Below are 14,824 nucleotides of genomic sequence, written 5' to 3' on the forward strand. Positions count from 1 at the left end.
TAGTAAGAAGAAACTATTTGCATTTAGCCTAGAAGAAAACTGGCCCTAATAGGCTGAAGAGAATCCCCTGGGGAAACTACACGATAAGTCACCACTATCATTCTATGTGATCCTTTGCTATGGAACAGTTGTGCATAAATCTATCACAAGGAAATTATTTCAGAATCACCTGTATCTTTTTAGAGCTGAAGTGTCAGAGGGTTGTGCTACATCACGCATTACCAATTAAAACAGAAATACAACATTTTAGCCTTTTAACCAATGTGCTTAGAGCCCAGTCCTGTCAGATACTTAGCATCCTCAACTCATTATATTGAGGGGGCACTCAGCATGTTGCATGTTTTGACCTTTCAATGATCGGGAATTTGATATGTAAACATTTATTTTAACACTTCAATCTTTTTGCCAACAATTTTTTTTCCCTGAAGTATATTTAAGTGATCAGGCTCAATCTGCTTTGAAATGACTTGCAATAAGATGCCTAACACTTCCTTTAAGAGGCTTTTTCATGGGTTAACTGACCTCATAATCAGGAAACATCCCCGTCTAAAAAAGGGGTGTTCTTAGTGTGCCCATTGCTGCAGTACCTGTGTCATTTAAACTAATCATAGGGTGTATCTACATATGCACTTTACTGTGGAGTAGACTAATTAGCTCCACAGTAAAACGTCACCTTCTCCACATGCACCAATATTAGGGAGCAGTGAACTAATTAACTCTGCTGTAAGATAATAATGTGGAGTAATTAACTGTGCTGAAACACGCATGTAGATGGTGACCGGGTAAGGGCCAGATGCCTGCCTGCTGCCTAACCACAGGGTTCTGTCGGTGCAGCACCCTTATGCCCTAAACCACCACCCAACCCCACCACCTAGAGCCTGGGGCTGACCACCCCATGCCTCCTGCCAGCCCAGGCACACATGTAAGCACTATACCCAGGAGGCATTTACTCCAGCTCAAACAGCTGTGGAGTTTATTGCTTTGCCTTAATTTCATGTGTAGATGCACCCATATATTGCCTCTTGGTAAATCATGCATAAAAAATAGTCACTGATGTAGCCAGGTCCTGATCCATTAATACATTTGAAGACCTCAAACAAGGCAAGAGAAACAGCTTATGGATATGGCAGAAAGCTCAGAACAGAGGGGTGCAACCCAACTTATTGAGGAAGTATACTTCCGTATTTTACCCAAGCTGGAGACTGCTGGCAGACTGTACTGCTTTAATGTTCAAACCTGTGTGCCACAAGTGAAAATAATACAGCCTGGAAATTCCAAATAAGGAGATCACTATGGTCAGGTCTTTATATGCAGCAAGAGATAAAAATGACCTTTTTCTGCTTCTGATACAAGCTGGCCTTTTGCACTATTTTAAGGGCCAGACAAATACAGACATTACACTTCTACTGGTATAAGTGATTGGAAACTGGTCAATACTCAATACTCATAACAGAACAGAAGTTCAGCACACAAAAGCCAGTATAAACCCATAACAGATCATAAGTTCAACACAAAGACTGGTCTAAAAAAGGCAGAACCCAGTCTAAGATTTGCCGCTCTTCCCTCCTCCCCTCCCCGACCTCCACCAAAGGGCGAATGTGTGTTTTGTTCACTACCAGTCTAAACTATATTGCTTACAGGAAACCACATAACTTAGATTGATTCTGCCTAGCCTGAGAATGCACACTGCTTTAGTGAATGGTGTTGGACACATTAGATGCAAAGAGAGGGCACAGTGCTACTAAGTGCATTAGAACATTTCCACTTTCTAAACAGCATCCATTTTGTTGTCTCAGATTGAGTTTGTCTATTGGGTATATTTCAATACAGGAAAATCTTTTGTAAAAAATAGGATATGTTTTCTGGTGGTGCTGATTGCATCAATTTCTGTCAGATGTCTCCTTGCTTGACACACTTCATTCATTTTAGTCACTATTTTCCACAAACTTCGGTGCAGCTCAATTTTAGTGTTGAAAATTCTTTATATCAGAAATAAAAGATTAAGAAGTTTCAGATATTATGCCATTTTAGTTCTCTACACATTGTCATGAAGACAATCTTTTACTGACCCCACTAGGATGGTCTCCATTCTATGTTCTGATCTGAAGATTGAATGCAGATTTTGCCCAGATGTTTGTAAAAATTGGCCAGTTGGAAGTTGTAAAAAGGATCATGGTTTGAGAGGTTGCTAGCAGCCACGGTTGATTTTCTGAAGTCTGAGTTGAAGTTTCTAGGTTCTTTTCCTGGAAGGAGGCTTTGATGAATTAGCAATATACATACTTGCCCTTTTACCACCCTCGAGGTGCAACTTGAGCAACCAGACAAATTTGAAAGAACTTCCTGGCTACTGAAAGCCAATCTGTCCAAACGTCTGCTATTAGAAACAATCACATTATATATACAGTTAAATTCATTAAGCTTAGAACTAGCTAGTTCTTTTGCCTTCACCAGTTGTATTAAAAGGCAGATCCAGAAGTCATAAAGAAAGAGGTCAATGGTCCTCCTTAGTCTATATTGTCTGTCAGGCTTGAAAGATGAAGGAACAATAGCTTCCTGTCGCCAGCTGCACATTAAGAAATGATATGGCTATCATCAAGTCTGGCTTCAGCCCAAATAGCCAGGTATTCATTTATAGAGGCATCCACTGGGGGCAGCCTTTGGCATGAGTTCAGCACAGGATTCAAGCTCACCACTCAGGATTCACAGCAGGATGCCTTAACTGCTCTGCCACCACACTCCCAGCTCCAGAAGGTGATGGTTCAATAATTCTTAAATCTTCATCAGCTGCATCTCACTTGATGAGATCGGAGTCCACTGGGGCTGGTGGAGTGAATATTGCCAAATGGTCTGGTATAGAATTTGCTGGCTCTGTGAATGCCTGTCATATTTGATTTATCTCCTCTACAAAGTAGGATAAGAGCTCTTAGCAGTGGTTAATGCTTGGGTGAAATATCTCAGCTGAAGAATCAGTTTGCTACACAGAGCAACTCAGCTATTCATGATTTTGCAGCTGTGATGTGAGCAAGGTAGAAATTTTGTTTTGCTTCCAATGGTGTCATAACACAGCCGTGACATAGCTTGTATAACCACTGTTCTGATAGTTTGTTTCAGCAATTTGTCAGGGAACCAAAGATATACTTATGGTTGGTACAAATGTGAAAGGTAAGGATCATCACAAGGATGAAGCAGAGATCAGATGAAAAGAAATGAATGTTAAGTCTCCAACATCCAGCCTTAAGCTAAAGATGATTTCTAACAAGTATCTACTTGAACAAACAGGACCAGATGGTTGATGTAAATCCTGTGGGTTCCACCTGAGAGGAGTTGAGATGCCATCGTCTACAAACTTGCCATCGTCAATCACAAAGAAACCCAGGGTATCCAGCTTTTATTTCTTCTACACATTTTCAAACAAGGTAAAAAACACATATCTAATACTTACCAAACCTTTTAAAGGAATATTTTCCAACTAAATTTCTTAATTTTTCATTAACATGCATTTCTTTGATTAAGTATGCCCAATACTTCAGTATAATAAGCATACAATGAACAATGGTATAAGGCAGCCTCCTCCACTCCACTCCTGGTCTCTGAGTGCAAAGCAGAAGGAGTACTGGGGCAAAGCTGCCAGCCCCTCCACCAAGTGGGGCTTGGGGAAGAGGCAGAGAGCAATGGTGGGCGATGGTTCAATAATTGCTAAATCTTCATCAGCTCCATCTCACTTGATGAGATGAGGACCTTCTCTTCTCTTCTGCACAGGTCCAAGAGGAGAAGGGAGCAATAAGGTACATCCCTAAGCCCCTTCTCCAAACCAGGCACTTCCTTGGTTGGGGAAAGGGTAGGAGCTGTGTCTTGCCATGCCCTTCCCTTCCCAGACCAACTCAGGAAGGGAGAGGAGCAGCCAGGCAAAGCCTCTCTCCTCCCCCAATCCCAGTTCCCCGGCCCAGTTCCCCTGACTAGCTTCTCCTTATCCTCCTGCTAAGCAGAGGTGCAGCAAAGTGCCTTATAGTGGGAACTCCAATGCAAAAATCAGGGGGAAGCACCTAGTAGCTGCTCCTCCCCTCCCTTCCCAGTCCACAAGTGGAGTGAGAGCAGCTTCCTGCTGTGCCTTCTCAAGACTGTGGTGACCCCAATCTGGGGAAGGCACAGTGCCGTTCCCTGGACTCCACTCCTCTTGGTCCCCAGGTGGAGTTAAACTAGGGAAAGTGTACAGTGCCATTCTCCCAGAAGAAACTCTCCTGGGAGCTACTTAACCATGATTGTTCCAGGGTTATCTTTCTCCTGGAGTGGCCATTTTTGCTCTGGGAGAAAAAGCCTGAATGTTTCTCCATGTCTCCTTTCTACCCTGAGAACTGCAATTTTCTCAGTAGAAATTGAACATCTGTACATAGCCTTAGGTAATACCTTGCTGACAGTGCAATTAAGGTGTACACATTTACTTATGCACAACCAAGGCTTTGGTTAAAAATAACATTGTGCTTCCAAGCAACAACGCTAAAGCCAAGTTCTGCTCTCTGCTATGCTAATGTAAATTTGGAGACTTTTCACTTAAGTCAGTGTTCCACTACATTTACCTCAGTGCAAATGACAGCACACCAGCCAAGCAAAATAATTGGTCAATTAAAAAAAAAAAAAAAAAAAGAATCTTTGATGTTTAAATTTATCACAACCATTATCAGCACCTAGGGAAAGTTGAACATTTATGTGAGAGAAAAAAATACATTAAAGAAAAATAAATTAAGTGTTCTTGCAATTATAGTAAAATATACATATAAAAGGATTGCGCGTGCAACTTTTGGAATGTAGCTTAGGGAAATTTTGCTTAAAGGTCTATAACAATTGGCCATATACATTGTCAATAATAACCATTTTGTTTTTTTGGGAACAGCAACAGTTTTTGGGAACATGCACATATTTTTAAAACATTAGCAGTCTCTGTTCTAAACAATCCATATAGATAGCTATCATTACCATTAGTGGAAGCTATTGCATGATCAATGAAAGAAGCCTCATTACAAAAGGTAAGAGCAGAAACTATGAGCTAATGTTTGTTTACCTTCGAATGTTATTGTCTAAGAACACAATTTAAAAGGAAAAGAATATGCACTTCCTAGTATGCAAGAGGCAAGAATATTTTCAGGAAGGTCAGAAGAAGATTGAGGGGGTGTGCTGCTGCAGTTGCACACCATTCTACAATGTAGCTCACTTGCCAACAGATCCAGCTCCCAGTGCCCACTGATGATGCTTGTGTCCCCTGTGGAGGCTGAGGCATGGCTAGAGATAAAGGCTGGTGGGCGATACCTGAGACAACCAAGCAGGGATCAGGCGAGGAAAATGGGACCTGACCACTGCTGTCCCCAACTGAGTGGGGGCCGGGGAAGCCCCAGGCCATTCCTGCCCTGCTCCAACTGGGAACCGCCAGGAGCAGCTGTACCAAGTGCCAGGTTTAGCAATAGTAACAGCTCTTGGGTCCAGACTCCTTGTCCCTTCCCCTGAGTTTCCCTTACTAGCCCAGGGGCTTTAGCTGTGAGAAGCAACTGCATAAGGTTTTGGGCTGAGCCAGGGATGGAGGCAACAGTGAGAGATCCTCCCTTCTGGTACCTGTTTCCAGGCCAATGCAGGGGGACAAGTAGGGGGACTGGGTAGGGAACAGACAATGTAAGGGGGAATCTGCCTGCTGCTGCTGTCCCCACTTGAGCCTGACACCCTGCGTGGCCACTCACCAAAGCCCCTGGATGTAATGGGGCAGGAGCAGCCCTGGGTCAAAGAGGAAGTGGGAAATAGAGGGTGAGGGAGTAATACCTGTTTCAGGGACTCAAAATAGTCCCTAGCAGCTGCTGCCATGGTGTGATCTGCCACCAGGGATATGGGGGATGGCTGCAGCCATCCCTAGGGTGCCAGTGGCATCTCCCACACCCCCCTGCCCCATTTTTTAAATCCTAGATCTGTGCATGGGCAGGTGATATCTTTTACTGGATGAACTACGTGATTGGGAGAAATTTTAGACAAGCTTTCAAGCACAAAGTGTCCTTCTTCAGCTGTTCTACTCTGAAAAGGAGAAGTGACAGATTTGTTGTTGTTGTGACAAAATGAAAAGGTAACGTTTATCGAGAACTGTTTGTTTAACCTTTCTTGTACTTGCTTAAATTAAATTTACTAGTTCATTTTTATTAAATTTGCAAGATAGAATGTTTATCTTCAGTTTGGAGACACTAGATGGATACAATTTGCAAATATATTGGTCAAAAATAGTCTAGTTTAGATGCTCTGATCTGGCACAGTCTCAATGCACAGAATGAGTTCCTCCCTCTCTCTGTCTCATACACATACACCCCCCACCCCACAACTGATGAATATCTCCAGTTGAGTAAAATATCCACATTAATACTAGAAGCAATGCAGAAGAACCCCGGCCAACATCCCATCTGTTCCTATGAATTAAATTTAGAAATCATATGTAATATAGACATTTCTGTCTGAATATCATAAAGCCCTGACACATCCAGGGTTTCATTAAAAAGCTCTGAGATGCGACTTGAATAACAATCTGTCTTAGCTAATTAGTATTTTCAGCTTAGCATATTCACTTTCAGACGTATTGCTGTTTGCACATGGTAATTTAGGTAAACAGAGCCCATCCACAGCTGCATCAATTAACACTGCTAATCAAAACTGAATTCAGGTAATTAGGCACATTTATGCAAAAAGTGTGTAATTTGGGGGGAAAGCTAGGTTCTTCAGTAATATTTCAATAAGCAGGAGTCTCTTTCTGCAAATAAGGCAAGGAAATAATGGCAAATCAGTACTAATATATACATGATACAGACAAATATCTTAAATAAATCTCACTATTTAATTGGTCTGTATTTTTTAATATTGGACTGTATTTTTTGTATAAAATGGTTTCTCAGGATTTCCACATGGAAAAAGCGGATTCATGTCTGTCTAAAGCTTTAATAATCCTCCAGCAGGATTTATAAGGTTAAGGTTTCCTCAAATACCAGTGTACTTACGGGCCATGCTGGTCAAAATTGCTCTTGTATCCATCTAGTAATTTCTTAATGAAAATAACATCAGCAGAGATTCATTTTATAAACAGAAAAAGCATATGAAAATAGTACCAAAATGTTTTTCCCCCAACCCCTTACATTTATTTAAGAGCTTTTCTCTCACATCCACATTTGACTTAATAAAGTTAAATATATCAGATTACAAAATAGTTCCTGATACAAATAACTGTAATTTAACTATCTATAGGTATATTTTCAAAGCAGATGATTTAAATAACAATTCCCTAGATTCCCCCCCCCCCCCCCAAATATTCATCAAAGTACAGGGACAATTGTTTATTAACAAGAGACGCAATACTTAATTTTTATTGGACAAAATATTCCAAAGTATGAACACTCATTCTGACAACAAACAATATTTTACCTTTTGATTTACCATATTCCAGTGCCTTATCTGAATCCCAGGTGTACAGAAAGTCTTTAAATGTGACATGTTGACTTTAAGCTTTTCAAATTTTGTTTTCATAGTTGTGGACATTTTCAAAAGGCTGTGCACGCTTGATTGACAAAATAGCTTTGTCAGTTTGTAGCTAGTCTTCCATATAATATCTGAACCTGGTGGAAAAAATTTTACAAAGGGAATTATTGATTTTTAACAGATGTCTAAAATTAATCTACCATTTCACCTACTTCAGGCTAATTCTTGTTCTTAAAATAAACCAGTCTAAAGCAGAAATTATTTCTCTTCCAAACAGCGTGGGGTCTTTCCTCAGACTAACAGTTCTGATCCATCCTATAGCTCAGAAACAGTTCCTTTTGAAAACAGAGATATGAAAACTACATTATAAAAAATGTAATAAGCATTAGAGTTAGTATACTAAGTCTTTGTAATGGTCAATATAAGAGCTAAGCCAATTAAGTCATTGAAACTGCATATTGTTTATATATAGTGAGTCATACTTACACACACATGATAAATAGTGTAATATGCTGCATTGTGTAGAATGTATGAAAAATGTTGAAGTATTCAGTACCGTAGTTACATAGTTACCAAACCTCCAATTTTAGTTTAGTTGTCTGGAGTGATCTGAATATGATCTGAGCGAATATGAATGAGTGATCTGAATATCGCTACGCTATATAAAACAAAGCAGGTAAAATCTGTGGGGGTAAATAGAATTCGAAAGTATTTTGTTTTTCAAATGGCCACACTGGCTGCTGTTACCGTAGTCAAATGTTTGAATTTTAAACAAGGCAATTTGCGCCCTTAACCTAATCGCATTAAAAGCATGTAAAGCTCCCTCTGCCATCCTGTCTAAGTTCAGCCTTTTCTTTCTTCCCCACTTCCTCTGCAATAACTTGTAAGAGAGGATCATTTACACACCTGCCTTAACACATGCTCAACTGAACAGCAGCAGTTGTCCAGACTGTCAAATGGTTCCGTCATGTTGACATATCCAGTATTTCAATAAATCAGCTGATCTGACCTATTTCTAAAAGAACTTCCTTCTGTTTGATTAAAGTCTTCTGAAGAGACCAAAACAGAAGTTGCAGCTACAAATATTTTTTTGCTTCAGAGAGTATGCGCCATGGCCAAAGTGATACAGGCTCAACAAAAAAACCCCCAAATCAGTACTTTTTGTCAAAATAATAATAAAGCTGATTTTGATTAAATGTGTGCAAGTACCATACACTAGCTGGCCTGATTATTTCATCCCAACTATACCAGTAAATGTAAATAAATACAATTCAGTACTTCTCAACAAGCACAATTACAACCAAAATTATAGCTCACTAAGCATTGTTGCAAGGCATTACTTATTGAAAAAGTTTACATGGTGTTAGAACACCAGCATCTCTTGCATTTTGCACTTACTATGCAATACTAAAATTTCATGAAGTATATGTTAGTTTTAACTAATATTGATGCAAAGGATTACTGTGTATTTTTTTTAAAAGACAGATATTCAAACTGAAACTAAATAGGGATGGGTAATTTCACACATAAATACTAACTATTCTCATGTATTGCTTTACTTTCAAGTATGGGAGAGATTAGAAATATTTAACAGAAGCAAAAAGGGAAAAAACATCTGCACTCAGAATTAGCAAAATTTGAAGACTATATAGTATCAAAAGAATGCTTATTAAAGAAATTCAGTTCTAAGATGACTAAGCTCTGTCAACATACAAAAAGTAGCGCTAGGTATCACTCAATACATATATGAACACATTCAGACATTATGAGCACACCTTTAAATATAAAGTCATACTGCACTTATTTGTTGTATACAGTATGAATTTGATAGTTCCCGATATTTGGTAAAAAAAACCCCTAAAAAACAGCAGAGGATCATTAAGCTTTTATAGAAAGTTGAAGTTTTAAGAAATGCAGAGGGAAAAACTGACTAGGTAAGCCAAACCTTAATAAAAACATACAAAGAGTATCTCAGTTATTTATAAATGTAGAATGAAATGCTAGCCCCTTGATTAAGAATTAGGCAGCAATCTTTTTAGCAAATGGATCTTTTAGTTAAACATGCTACAATTCCAAGCCTCAAGGTATAATTCAATACCCTAGAGGATCGTTTCTATACTTTTTGCCAGCTCTTCCATTTAGGTCACTTCACTATAAGATAGTTTTCATCTCCTTCCTCACTTTCTTTATGGGGTCCCATATGCAGAAGCCTGTCTTTCTGAAAGCTGTTTTAAGTGTAAATGAAAAGACTAGGTAGAAGTGAGCCACTACCTCAGGCTCCATAATTTCTACAGTACAATGCCTTGGACTTCTCTACCTTGACAGGTTCAGTATGAACCTTTCTTTGATGAAAAATGAGGGGAAAAAAGAACTGAATATGGAATGGAGAGAGTACATTTATTATCATTTTAATAGTCTGCAGCTATGTAAAAGGAGAGGAACTTTAACTACGCAGACTGCCACTAAGGACCGAATTACTGCAGCAGCCGTTATGTTCCTGAGCCAGAGACCTTTATAACTGGCTGCACCATAGAGGCGAAACAGGCCCCAAAGAACCATTACATCCATTCTTGATGCAGATGAGCAGAGCGCAAGGGAAGAGGAAAGAGTGGGTTCTTTGTTCTGTCCTGCAAGGGGTGTGTGTGCCAGAGAACATATATTACATTGGTTATAGACCTCATACAGGTCAGGATAACTCAGAAGGAAACAGCAACCCCCCCTGAGTGCTTGCCTATATCTGAAATGGAACTGAAGTACCTAGGACTGATCTTAATTAAGTCCTTTTGCTATGTTGGTGCAAGTTATCTGGAACAGGAGCATGTCATACATAGACTTATACCAACACAGCAAAACTTGTGAATTAAAGTGGATGTAGTTGTTATGGCTTGAGGTGGCGTGGACACAAACCATCTGAAAGTCAAAAGCTTCCGTCCCAAACTGACTCTGGACTGGAAGAATTAAGATATAAAGCACAGTCATAAATGACTACAAAATTACTCATAGATCGGGTGTCACTTTTTTTAAAACAGTAAGTGAAAGAGCTCCAAAACATTTTTGAATGTTAGCCTTTTCTACCACAGAATCCTTGGGTGTAAAGTGATTGTGTGTATAAAATCAAGTCACTAAAGTTTAACATAAATTAGTATGGTTTACGTTTATGTGTAACCTATAACTTTAATGTAAGAGTAGTGCTAGGGTGATGTAGCCATGAAGGTTCAGAAATTATGTGAGGGGCAAGGATTTCTTTGGATGTTAACTTCTATTGGCCCAATACCGTAGGTGGTACAGAGTAAGACAAGCTTTCGAATGCAAGACATTTTTCTTCGGGTCTGAGGAGAAAAGTAAGCACAGTGCTGTGCTTGCTTTTCTCTTCCAAGCCAAAAAAGAATGTCTTGCATTCAAAAGCCCAAAGAAATCTTTAATTTAAGACTAACCCAGGCAATTCCAAAACGGACTGGAAATGAATTTCGAGGCTGACAAATTTCTCCAGAGTGGTGCCCTTGCAATGGAGGCCACAATTCTGGGTAACACGGGCATATGTATGCAACCAGTCCCATTGGTTTTATTGTCCTTCTTGATTACACATACAGTTAACTGCATGATCAGGAGCTAAGTGCAAGTGTCAGTCCTACAAGACATTTCTGACCCTGCCTCAGCAAAATACTTAAGTCCATTTTTAATTTTAAACATGCAACTGGCATCAATGAACTCTGACCATTTAAGCTTGTACGCAGTTCAATGAGATTTCTCTAATGTTTCAATTTAAGCAGGTCCTTAAGTGCTTTGTCAGCTAAAAAGAAGAGTTCTCAGTACTCCACAGGGCTGACCTCCATGTGTTAGATACATGGCACAACTGACACCTAAAGCCTCATCTGCTAAGGTCCACATAGATGAGCAACTTTGCACATGTGAGTAGTCCCATTTAAAACTAGACTACTCACATGTGTAAAATTACTCACTTGCATAAGACCTTGCCAAATCAAGATTTAATTTAAGTGGCTGGTACTGGAAAGATAAAAACATAGTAATGCTATTGATATCTCCTACCTCTTCAATAAGTTCCAATATTTGTCCGTTGAAAATGTTCAGCAACTGCATGTAAAGATTAGCATCAGACAGCTGTTCTTTAGTCCAAGATTCTTTTTTATCATGCCAGTTCTATCGGCTCTGTAACATTATTTTGCCCCTGGCCAGTTTCGCTGGAACAAAATCATGCTCCTTCTGCAAGTGCATCTCACTGAAGTGCAAAAATGAAAATTAAAACATTTAAAAAAAATAAATTGAATGACATACCACTCTTTTCTGCGTTTGCATTTAAATTGGACAGAATAATTTAGCATTGGCTTTTAATTTTGGAAGGGTTAATCACCCTAGCAAAGGTCAATCAAACTTTAATCTTCAATAAAATTGCTGTAGCTTCAGTCACCTGCAGGACATTTATTATATTCTGATTTCCATGCAAAAGAATGCATCACTAATCTTCTAACTCTTTATATTAGCACATTCACCATTAACATTGTACTAGAATTATTAATTCCTCTGAAACTATTACAAGAGTTCATTTCTACACATCTCAAGAGATAATCCTGTTAAAAACCAGGCACATCTGCTGTGACACTGCTTTCGTTGTCCCCTCTAATCCTTATAGACGTTTGATACTCCATCTGAGTTCTAACAATGCACAGTCTCAATTACATCAAATATTATGGGGTTTAGGTTAGAAAAACAATATACTCTTTTAGTAACTTAATCTTGCCTATTGTCTGCGATGACTTTACTAATCTATTCTGCTACTATCCACAGCATTTCCTATTCAAAACAAAATATTGATTTTTAATTTTTTGAACTGTTCTTGAAGAGTATTAGAAATAGCAGGCTAAGTTAAACGAATCACTTATAACTTATTATAGGAGCACCTTTTTCCAGGCCTGGAAATATATTTCCTCTCAGAACAGTATTCTCTTTTGATAAGGCATGGTTCATTAAAAATGAGGGTTTCAGTTGCCACTTCTAATTTGGTCTATTAATTAAAAGTAATATATCCACATTTAACTTAGCTGCTGACTGCAGAATATCTCTGTGAACTACTAAATGGAATCAGGTTTTAATTATTAACATTTTCAACATATTTTGAAAACCATACAATGTCTTAACTGCTAACAGAAAATGCAACATAAAATAGAATAGAATGGTCCCATAAATATTTTCATTTTTTACTGTAATAAAAGTCAGCCATCTTAGCTCATTTATAATACAGCTCTTCCAGCTTATACTCTAGCAATTTCATTTGAATGTTCATAACAATTTTACATTTAAAAGTTAGAAGGTTGAAGACCAAAACACCACCTAATGACAACTTGATATACAACTAAATTGCAACACAAAGAATTTGCTTCTGATATACTAGGCACCAATGTTGAAAGTTATAATTACTTCAGCAAAAAAATAGGATTAAGCAAAATATAAATAACTTGTTTTTGCTATGATACACTGTCCTTGCTAACCCCCGGGAGGAAGCAAAGAAACCTCTGTAGGCTACCCTATTTGTATTTCAAATGGATTGTTTAGCTATAACAGGATTTTGACATACTGTAACATAAATAAACTGTTCTTTCCCCTCCCAATATATCTGTTTCTGTCTCTTTCTGTTCTGTTTTATTATATGGCACCTAGACAGACATACACCCCCATCACTGTCAATATTCACACTCATTAGCAATATGTCAGGCTGGTATTTTCAACACATATTCCAGAACCATCATGTAATACACAAATATAAAAATACAGTGGCAAAAAAATAAAAGCTCAGTGAAATCATTCTTTGAACACTGAAAAATCTGTAAGTATACCAAAAAAAAAAAAAAAAAGATTAATTGAAATTCTTAAACAATGCATTAGAAATGCCCTGTGATTTGAGAGTCCTTAGATTATGGACCAGATATTTTTCTCAGTTTTCACACATATATATGTGCACATAAACACAAATATTTTAGAAACACCTTCACACTAAATTATATGAACATTTAGTTTTAAATGTTTCTCTTCACTTTGCAGTCAGATTCAAGCTAAAATAATAAACCTGGAAAAATTTAAAAAATATAAACTTGAATAATGTCATTATTTTCTAAAAGAAACTGTCAACAGTTTTGCAGTACCTAGAACTGAGAGAATTAGCAATGAGAACAACTGTATTTACAGTTTTTGCAAATGTCTGGCAAAATAATGAACTGTTGTTTTAAAAAAAGGAAAACAGTGCTGAATAAAAATTTTGAGTTTTATCTTTTTATTCACATACAAGATTTATTTTGTTATAAATACTTGGAAATTATATAAAATAATCAAATATCTTCATGTGTCATCCTGAAACAAAGCCTCATATTGTAAGAGCATTTACTTAACTTAAAAAACAAGAAATAAAAATAGAGCAGGTGGCATTGTGAAGGAAACATACCTTTAGTTGTACCACTGTACCACTTCTCAGCACATCGACATAGTCCTGCAGCTTCACTGGTGCAAAAGTCAACTCTGCAATGCTTGTGATCTTTGTGACAATGGCATCATACTGCTGGCAAATTTTTCGATTAAACTTCTCAGACGTGCTAGCAACTTTGTTAATTATGATATTAGCCAGCTGGCGGGTACGATCAATCATCCACTGTAAGAAAGCCAGACAACGAGACATCTAATCATTGCAACCAGAGCAGATAAATTTTGTTCCTTTCTTATACGTGTCACAGATTCTATCCCTCCTGACCCTCTACACAGCCATCGACTGTCAAATTTAGATTCAGCAAGCTCCCAGCTTTTCTTTATCCCTGCCTTAGATCTGAAACTCCTGGTTATCAGGAAGACAAGCGTCACCAGCTGTCTCAGAGCAGGAAGGCAATCAGGTGAATAGTACTTATTATCTTTCATTGCTTTCTGAGGAGTGACAAGATTGATTTGGGACCAAGAACACATCCATATCTCAAGAACAGTTACTAGGGCTTCAAGTTCAGGCTACGGTGCATATGTAAAGCTGCAGTGAGGGACTTCAACCCTGACCTTATTAAAAACTCCTATTACAAGTTTAAAAAAAAAATTGAGAAAAAAAAATAATTGAGAAATTTAGAATCCCCCCACCCTCCACCTTTTACAGCAGCACTGGATATTCCCCTCTTCCATTCACCCTACCTCTCGCCCCGCAGAAAAAATGCGAGTAAGCTGACTACTGTTACTCAAGGGACTGTGCTTCACAGTTGGATAGTCTTAATTGGGCCCATAGAAGCAGTTAGTTGCCATTAAAGGCTTCTGTGTAGACATTTTCCTTCTCAACTAGTCAGATAGTCTATAAATT

General features: G+C 38.3%; 1 long non-coding RNA gene across 1 annotated transcript; it reads right to left on the reverse strand.

Annotated features, from left to right (window-relative positions):
* Positions 1 to 7,350: 7,350 nt before the first annotated feature.
* On the reverse strand, positions 7,351 to 14,241 carry LOC132249833 (uncharacterized). Its single transcript, XR_009461336.1, has 3 exons — positions 13,940 to 14,241; positions 11,536 to 11,725; positions 7,351 to 7,625 (listed from the first exon to the last, which is right to left on the reverse strand). It is a non-coding gene; the product is annotated as an uncharacterized LOC132249833 (long non-coding RNA).
* Positions 14,242 to 14,824: the final 583 nt, after the last annotated feature.

The sequence above is a fragment of the Alligator mississippiensis genome, chromosome 4 (assembly GCF_030867095.1).
Source record: "Alligator mississippiensis isolate rAllMis1 chromosome 4, rAllMis1, whole genome shotgun sequence".
Lineage (NCBI taxonomy): Eukaryota > Metazoa > Chordata > Crocodylia > Alligatoridae > Alligator > Alligator mississippiensis.